Source organism: Tasmannia lanceolata, unplaced genomic scaffold (assembly GCF_043159265.1).
Source record: "Tasmannia lanceolata isolate RefF3 unplaced genomic scaffold, GAP_Taslan_0.1 ptg000008l, whole genome shotgun sequence".
Taxonomy (NCBI): domain Eukaryota; kingdom Viridiplantae; phylum Streptophyta; class Magnoliopsida; order Canellales; family Winteraceae; genus Tasmannia; species Tasmannia lanceolata.
Genome location: NW_027518685.1, coordinates 60,969,676 through 60,980,046, shown reverse-complemented (window position 1 = coordinate 60,980,046; position 10,371 = coordinate 60,969,676).

Sequence of the window (10,371 nt, the reverse complement as noted above, 5' to 3'; positions counted from 1 at the left end):
TGGTGTCGTGCCGTGTCCTAGGTTTTAGGGAGTCCTAGAGTTAGGAGTCCAGCCTCATCACGGACGCTTGCTATGAATAGCAACCGTACCATAGATCTAGTTACACTAGTCGCCCAATCTTTCCTTAAGACAAGCCTAGTAAACTAGGATGTAGGCAAACCTGCATTAGTCTAAGGAACAACTTGCATTTAGATAAGAATCATACAGCATCTTAGATGAAATCCTAAGATAATAAAATCCTCAACTTGAATTAAAGAACTACTTTTAAAACTGTTGAAACAGTCAAATCCGTCTAAGTCGGTGTCCTAGTTGAGTTAGGCATAAGTAGCTTGGCTTAGGTGCACCGAACTACGTCGACTCTGATCCCAGTGAGGCTTGGGTACGTAGGCAGCTTGGATGTCAGATGGCATACCAACCGCGAGTCGGCACCACAACAAATTGTGGTGTTTTGTATTTTAATTTTATTGTAAATTCTTAATTAAATCACTTAGGATCTTCTATGAGATTAGAATCTTAGGAGAACTTGCACTTAGATTGAATCCAGACAAATCAAGAAATCAAAATACACATTTAGGATTCACATTGAAATTAAATCATAGGATGCATGTCCCGTAGATAACATATTAACATAGAGTTGAATGAGCCATTTAAAATAAATTTAAAAGAGTTAGCTTTTGGAATCGAAGACCGATTATCGGGCAGGAATGGTGCATGTGGTGGATAAATCCCCATACCTTCCATTCTTGTAACCAGGTAGCGAGTCTAGATTTCTGGTTAATTACGGGTCCTAGATCCCATATCTAGGTGGCGACTCTGTCAGTCTCTTTTATGTGGAATTCGGATTGCCTTAGTGATCCCAAGTTCACATAAAAGACGAATCTAAATCAACACTAAGAAGCACACGCCAATCGCGTGGGTATTAGAGACCAAGAGAGTGCATGGCGGCTCGCGCCCCACCCCTCTCGCGGGATCATGTCCCACACCAGGTTTTCCCTATAAAAAGGGATTCAAAGCTCAAACCAATGGGTAATGCGAAAAATCCCTTCTTTCCCTAAACTCTTAGACATCTCCCCTTCACTCCTGCTCATATTGACTTGAGTGTCGAAGGGCCTGTCCGGAGTAAAACCCGGTCTGGTCTTCTGACCTCGCTTGCCTTGTGCAGGACTCAGCCCTCATAGCAGGACTCTTTCTCGACCACCTCACTCCTCGTTCACTCCGGTCCTTCAGGACTCAGCTCCCCTAGTCATCCAGCTCAGCTCTTACATCACTGCTGTACCTGTTACCGATTTTAGGCATAACATGACATATGGTGCTAAGAGTGCATATTGAGCGAAGCTCAAATTCAACATAATGGGGCTGTTCACTACTGCCGGGGGCTTATTTTATCCTCGGATAGACTTGCTATTCTTTGTTCGCGTCAACCTTTGTTCTTGAATAAAATATCACTAGAACAAATTTGGTGCACAACGGACAAGGTAATTTCAAGATAAATTAATCAAAGCAGGATAGCCAACCAGAAGCCGATTATTGAAAGGACTTCTATCACTATATAGTGAACAGCAGGAATATCTTTATTTATACGACTATGAGAAGGAATCAGTGCACGTCACGTATGACACGAAAAAGTCATTGTATGCTGAATGGCCCAAAATACGCTTTGTTGGGCAGTAAGGGCAAAAACACATTTTGTATGGAGAACCCTATAGAGTCATTCACATTGATGCCTTGGAGTTAAAGGGCCTCTTTGAATAACCCTAAACATTAGTTGCATATAATTTTATGTGGATAGTGACGTAGTCCATGTAATCTTACAGGCAAATAATAATGGATTATAATAGTCTTATGTTTATCTTAGTTAATGGCTTTCACATTGATGCCTTGATTGATCTAATCTTTTTATATATACCTTGGCCGGAGAAGATCTGTGTCTGCTTCTTTGAAGGTGGATAGGGTTTCGAGAGCCCAAGCCCGAAGAGATGAGGCCATGCAAGGAGAGATCCGAGTTCAAAACAAGAGCTCACTACAAGAAAAGTAACATTCACCGACGGTCATGACCCTCGGTGCATATGCCAATGTAACCAAAGGAAGCTTTTCAAAGAACCTTCTTCTAACCTGCTCACCGAGTGTAACCGCTTAACATACGCCAATTAGAAATAGAGAAAGAGGATGTGGTATATATATTTGTCCCCTTTTCTTCCCTAGGCCAGCCCCAGCTAGTGCATTTAGGGCTACTCTTTTACACTAGAAGCGGGTGACCAGGGGAAGAAAAAGGGCCGAGCAAAGGTTTAAATGGCCCGTTAAAGATTATTCTAGCATGCGTAGCAAGCGTAACAGCCTCACAACCAAACAATTCATTACGCTACATGCAAATCGAAAAATGTTCAAATGGCCTCTTGTAAGGCCATGTTTGGAAACAATGAAATTTTATTTCAAAGGATATTAGCTTACCGAGTAGTGAGAGATAGCTTACCAAGTAGTGAGAAAGGGTAGTATTTTCACAGAATATTTTAGCTTACCAATAAAGTACAGAGAGATGGAATTACTAAGAAAGGGAGAGGGGGAGAATTGGGAGGGCATAAGTGAGGAGGCGTTGCCAAGTGGCTGGATTGGTGGCACAAAAGCCAGGAAGTCTTAGTATTTTGCTTGGCGTTTGGGTGCCACGTCTGCAAAATTTCCTGTTTGGTTGCCAGTATAACATCAAAACTCCTTGGGGACCCTCCTCGAATATCTCATGGGTAATTATTGCATGTCTACTTAGGTAGATATTATTATCAACGGTTAAGAAACAACCAATTACTCCAAAAGCTTAAGCTGTTGGAGTTGGTGTTATTTAATCATTTATACTTCAACACTCCCCCTCGCGTGTGACCCTTTTGTTTGTGTTGGCCATACACATGGCAACTCAGGACCTTTGGCTTTGATACCATGTGAAACAACCAATTACTCCAAAGGCTTAAGCCGTTGGAGTTGGTTTTATTTAATCATTTATACTTCAACAACTGTCTATGCAAATCAAACCCTATGATTGAGTTTGAAGCTTTGAATGCCTTACAGACAACCATCAGTCTAGGGTATGTCTGTTTAGTTACACAATTTTTGGGATTCACTAGGTGTTTTGACCTAATTTGGGGTGTCACATCATCTATTAGTGGTATTTGGTTGCATATTTACATTCAAACTACCAGGAGAATATGTGTCCCCTTTTCTTCCCTAGCCAAGCCCCGCTAGTGTATTTAGGGCTACTCTATTACACTATATGGGGGTGGTCTGGGGAAGTGGTGCAAGCCTCTTTGGACTAAGGATCGGGAGACTGATAGACATCCATTCAATCACTCAATAATTTGGAGACAGGAAAATAGATTTGCACAAGTTCAGTAAAATGAGTGTATGTCCTTCGATATAGATCGGAATGACCCAATTCCAAAGCCAAAATTTAAAAAACTCACTGATCTAAAACTTTGATGAAGAAAGTTTTCTTAGAAAAGGACTGCAAAGTACTCAAAAGTATGTTGGAAGTGGACGGTCCAGCAAAGATAAAATTCTGGGTAAGATAACAACTTCAATGGCTACTCTTTAAGGTTTCCAAGGATGGTAGGTAACATCAATTCTTCTAGGTTGATGGCTGCAACTCTTTAAGGATGCAAATGATAGGGAAAGCTCCCACTCTTCAAGGAAGGAGTTAAACTCTTCTAGGTTTCAAGGATGAACTCTTCAAGGTTCAAGAAAAATTACTCTAAGCAAATTTCATTCATTATCCAACTTCTAAACTTTATTACAGACGTTTGCTAGACTTTTATAGAGAAAATACAATAGAAAAGACGTTCAAGATAGCCCACTAAGTATTTTAGGGACTTACAAAACTAATAAATGACTTAGGAACTCAAACACATTGACTAGTTAAATACCTATTGACACATTCTACTAAAATGGTCTTAACTTTCTAACCACTAGTCCAAGTGAAGACCATAAATATCCGTTGGAAGCATAATTTAAAGATCTACAACTTCTTACTTTACCATTTTCCATGATTAGTCCATCTAAAGATCAAAATTCGTGCATAAAAAACAATCAGAATCATTATGACATGAATGCAACTGGATCAGGCTCGAATAGGCGTGTCCATGATCTTGGGCTGGAGATGGCGTTTATGCTTGGTGGATTCAAGTTAGGCTTGGGCCTTTTGTTGGACTTGAATGCGGGCTGATCTTCTCACTTGCTTGGGATGGTTCATGTGGGCTTCAAATTTGTCAGCCACATGGGTGTGGGCCGCATCAAGAAGAAAAAGGGTCGAGCAAAGGTTCAAATGGCCCGTTCAAGATTATTCTAGCATGCGCACCAAGCGTAACAGCCTAACAACCAAACAATTCATTACGCTACGTACAAATCGAGAAAATGTTCAAATGTCCTCTTGTAAGGCCATGTTTGGAAACAATGAAATTTTATTTCACAGAATATAATTAGCTTACCGAGTAGTGATAGAGGGTAGTATTTTCACGGAATATCTTAGCTTGCTAATAAAGTACTGAGAGACGGAATTACTAAGAAAGGGGGAGGGGGAGAATTGGGAGGGCATTTAGTGAGGAGGCAGTGCTAAGTGGCTAGATTGGCTGCACAAAAGCCAGGGAGTCTATTTGATTGGCATTTGGGTACTAAGTCGGCAAAATTCCCTGTTTGGTTGCCAGTATAGCATCAAAACTCCTTGGAGACCCTCCTTGGATGTCTTATGGGTAATTATTGCATGTCTACTGAGGTGGATATTATCAACTGTTAAGAAACACCCAATTACTCCAAAAGCTTAAGCCGTTGGAGTTGGTGTTATACTTCAACACTCCCCCTCGCGTGTGGCCCCTCTTCTTTTTTTGTGTTGGCCGTACACATGGAAACTCAGGACCTTTGGCATTATTACCATGTGAAACAACCAATTACTCCAAAAGCTTAAGCAGTTGGAGTTGGTGTTATTTAATCATTTATACTTCAACAACTGTCTATGCAAACCAAACCCTCTGAAGAGAATCTCACTTCGAATGAGTTTGAAACTTTTAATGCCTTACAGACAACCATGAGTCTAGGGTATGTCTGTTTAGTTCCACAATTTTTGGGATTTACTGGGTGTTTTGACCTATTTTGGGGTGTCACATCATCTATTAGTAGTATTTGGTTGCATATTTACATTCAAACTACCACGAGACTACATGTCTTGTCTTCCCCCTGTCTCTTTCTTGTTTGCTCATGTGGCATATTAGCAAAAAACTACAAAAAGGTGGTTTTACAGTAGTAGTCTTGGGATTTAGCAATTCTCTCTCTCTCTCTCTCTCTCTCTCTCTCTCTCTCTCTCTCTCTCTGTATATATACATATGTGTGTGTGTGTTATTTTCTTTATATGGGAACTAACACCCTTACTACCCCTTATTTTAGTAATAACACTCCACTATTTTACAACGTGCAACCAAACTGACCCTAATACGTGAATTCAGCGGTGAGGCTTGAAGAGAAATGGGTAGGTCTTGCCCAGTCCGGATTCAATGATCTAACTCGTTGGGCTGAAAGCATTTAACTCATTGAACTTTGTGGGGGGTACAGACACACCTCAAAGCATACTTAACCCATCCCCACCACATATAATCTGGTCATCATTCTATCAAACTCACCACGAATCACCAAACCCCTATAATGAAACACAGACCATTTGAATTTGAACAAATGCTAATGCAACTCTCATCTTTTTTACCGGAACAATCACAGCTTCAATGAAGTTCTCAACTAATATGTAAGTTTTAGTATTGACTGCCTTACGAAATTAACGTTGGTATTTTTGCAATAACATATGGATTTGATATTGCAGCTACTTGTGGGACTCCTTTGAAATACCATTCCTAACATCCAAAATGTTGTAGTTCTTGTTTAAAGTAAAAAATGTTCACCTACTGGCATTGAAAGAAACTAGAACACTTGGGATCAAATATACACAAAGAATATTTATTGCCTGAAACAGAAATAAGTTGAACTACCTTGTCTTCTTACACTACAATTTGAGGTTGAGAGAAAAAATAATTAAGCATAATTGTTGCATGATACGATCATATTGATCTTGACGACATATTAGTTGAGAATAATTTTAATGACCGGATTGGCAATGATGTAGTAGACGAAAATGAAGTACGGCAGTCAGGATTTATTTTTTATTTATTATTTTTAAGATAAATCGGTGTCTCCAAGTGGTGAGAGAGGTGTGGGGTAGTCGGAGGAGAAAGATTTGAGAGGGCACGATTGAGATTTTTTTGTTTCCTAATTTTTAGCCACTTCTCATCACTTGGATACAGTAGTTTCCTGATTTTCAGTCATCTCACCTGCGCTACCAGTTGGGGACACTGATTTATCATGAAAAAAAAAAATCATAGTAGTCAAACATGTCGATCCTAATAAAATATCAATATTGTGTGGACATAACCGTACTAAATTACAAACTTGCCCTCAACTCCGTCAGTGGGCTCTACACCCATAAAAAGGGATTAAAATATAAGTAGTCTTACTTGGATCCAAATGGAAGGCCCATTAAGAGCCAGCCCAAAAGCCACCACTTCAAGTACATTACCATCAGACCCAAAAAGTTGGTATATAGGTCCACAATCACCTGCACCACTATGCAATGTGTGTTTAAGGTAGTTACTGCATAAGGGGAATAAAAAGGTGTTTCCCTCTTTCTTAGAAAAAAGCGAGAAGATACAAAATGATCCAGAGAGAAAACAACTCAGGAGAAGAAAAAGTTCTCCCTTCAACGACACAATTAAGTACTTGAGACATCTTGAAGGAAGATCAAGCCATCACACAAGGTCCTATACGAAAGGAAAGTTACACATCTTCACATCTGATAAAGCGTGAAACACCGAGTGGAGCTCACACATTTTCTAGCAACGAGGAACAAGAAAAATGATGTGAAAGCCCTCGTCTTCACCTACATTTATCATTAATTGGAGGATTTCAGAGAGCTGTACCATTTTCATTGAGATAGGTTTAAACCTATCTCATGCTTCATATAACCATTAAACTGATAAAAATGAAAATTTTACTACATTGGAAGTGCCTCATTTCATAAAGGGTCCAGATTACTTTGAGTTTCTATGGAGTGATATCTCTCCCTTTGGCTCCATGGACTTAAATTAGTCACTAATTGACCTTAGCATTCTCCTATCTTTTTTAATACATAAAAATGAATAGTTAGTACACCAAAGAAATATGATGGATAAACTAATGTTTAAATTTAGGCATATAGAATGGTAACACTTGAAAGTGATGAAATATCCTCGCAGTTTGGAGCTGATCAAGCACAAGAGTAGAGTTTATGGCTCCAATAAAAAGAAGCGATAATTAGATGAAGTATGAAGATAATTGAGTCACTATATAGTCATTGGTGGTAGGAATTCTCCTTCCAGACAAATCACAATCAAAGAAGATTAGCAAATGTTGAATTCTTTCTATAACTACACAGCATAAGCTAATGCTTTTGTTTTATTTTATTTTCTTGTTTATTCGATTTTCTACCTAGAAGGACTCATTCAATTCAATTATATGCAAATGGCTTTGAAGTTAGGGATGATTATTTGCAAATAATGATTATTATAGTATTAGATATGATATAGTTAATGGCTTCTTTCCTCTATCAAATTTTTAAGTTTACAAGATATCGACTAAACTAAAAGATGCTGTAATTTATAACTTTATTGTATTTAAAACATCCATGGAAAGTCCAAAGAGTACTACTTGTTTGAATATCAGTAGCAATGGTAAAAGGCCACTTTGGATTCTCAAAACAGGTGGAGAGAGAGAGAGAGAGAGAGAGGGACCAAGAAGCTTAGTGTATCTTTGGGTAAGTCTTAAAATTATTTGCGTAATATTATATATGCAAATGGTTTTGAAGTTAAATATGATTATTTGGAAATAATGGTTACAATGGCATTAGAAATAATGAAGTTAATGGATTCCAAAGAGGATTTAATGTCCCAATTGCAAATGAAATTAAACTAAAATATATAATCTAATTTGCAAATTAGAACTAAATTTGGGTGTATCCAAAGAGGCGCATGTCCAAGCATAGAAGGGGATCGCTGCCACAATGGCTCCATGCTTCACCAGAGATAATGAGGGGCTCTTACGAGTAAACTGGCCTAATAATAGACAAAACCAAGTTAAACTCACATAATAATGGACAAAACAAAGTTAAACGGGAGACTAAAATCCAATTAAAATGGCCTTGACAGTTTTGATGACTGCCATATTTTTCACAAACTTACCTCCAAATTTGTGAGGAAAAATGAAGTAGTTATGTAATATCTGTTGGATTAGATTAGGAATTTTACATAAACATCAAATCAAAGTGGTATGGGAAGATCGATGAACTTGTTGCATATGGCACTGCAAAAAGAAGTTGGCCTTACACAGCTGACTTTGGTTTTTTTCCTTCATTTTCATCTCAATGCCATTGTAGATTGATAAGAGATCTATTTGTGCCATTGCATTCACTTGATGACAAACTACATGATTTTATTGCTCTTTTCTGCATTTTCCAAATCAACAGGAAGAACCCTACAACATCATGGCCTCTTTCGATGCTACCAAAATTAGTCCTTATCCACAGATAAGATCATTTTAATTTAATCTTATTTGCAAGCATAAAGTTGAGACGACTTCGGAAACCATTAGCTGTATTCTTTCTGAAACTACTGCTTCCATTATTTGCAAATAATCCTATTAAAAGATTATACGCAAATTAAGTTTTTGAGATATTTAAATAAGTAGTCCCCTAATTGACTAACATACATGCATCTTGGGAACTACATGAATTGCATTCCATGTTTCATCTTATGATCTTATAGTATTATACATCTGGCAAGAAAAAAGCAGTTATGCGTAAGAAGAATTATAGGTGTGGCAAGAAGAATTGTTTTGATTTAATTCATTTGTTCTTACCTTATGGGGCAGTTCTTCGCGGGGATAGAAATCTTTGGATAAGCTGTTCCATGGATTGCTTACCATACTTGTATGGTATACCCTACCCATTGAGGCTGTTCTTGATGCAAAGGGAGGATAGTAACCCTATCCAAGGATAAATTAAACCCCGGCTTGCTATCCCCATGAAGAAATGCCCCTATAGCCTTTTCGCTCAAGAAGCATTGGATAAACTGAAAAATGCTAAGCTGAAGCAGTCAGAGGGCAACTCTCCTTTGGCGGGGTCATCGGACGATAATGCAGGCAAAGTGGTGCATGCATACCATAGCTTGCCCATGACCCTTATCCATTACCTGCCAAGGGAGAGAAGCCCTATGGCTGATTTGCTTATAGAACAGACTTGCACTGGATCTTGTTTCTTCTTGGCCATGGCATGCAACCTTTATAGGCCAAGCGTTAGGGATAAGCTCATGAAGCAATGGCATATGCTATAGGGTTATACCATGGGATATGCTTCTAAGTTGCTTTTTGCTCAGGTAGGGAACAGTGCCTTTTTCTCCCATGGCTAGATCTTTCAAAATCTCTCTCTCAAGATGTGATTCTCATTAGCATGATTTTGACGTATCAGAATTTTTGGTTTTCACTTTTCTCTTCATCTTTTGGTATGAAAGGTGGTAGAAACCCTTGATGGGAGCATATCCTAAGTTCATATTCCCCCTTTTTTTTCTTTGCTCTTTTTTTTGTGGGTTGCTTTGGAAGAGGAATTGGGTTGTTGCAACATTGCATGGATTGTAGGTCTAGTGCCATGGTGCAAATGAGTTTGCATTTAAAATCCCTCTTTCTCTTAATAAAAGAAAAATGCTAAAAAGAAAGTCACTTCATACTCCTCCTTAAAAGGCATTTATTGGGCCCCTCTCTATTGTTTCATTTAAGTTTGGGAAGTGATATATAAGGCCCCTTTTTCTTCCCCAGGCCACCCCCTCTAATGAATTTTACGACTACTCTTTTTACACAAGGGGGTGGCCGAGAGAAGAAAAGGTGCAAATATAGCATTTCCCTTAAGTTATCCATTGATGGCAATTATAAATCCAGCCAAATGCTGTTCAGTCGGGAAAGGACCCATGTTCTACAAGATCAACGGTCATAATTTCATGTGCATAACCAGGGTACCCTTTTGTAGGACCCCCCAAAATATCCTTATCATTGATCCTAAAAGAGACTTTCTGCCCAGTATTCTTCATAAAAAAAAAACCCTCACCCCCAATTTGCAGTTGGGTTTTCTTTTTTAACTCTAAGCTGGACTGAAGTGAACCAGACATCATGTTATCTTCTTCACCTACAGAGCCTAAGGGGCCCTTTGGATACGCGCATTTTAGAATCCAGGATTTTGTGTGAAAACACTGTAAAGGAGGGTTCATGATCAAGCTG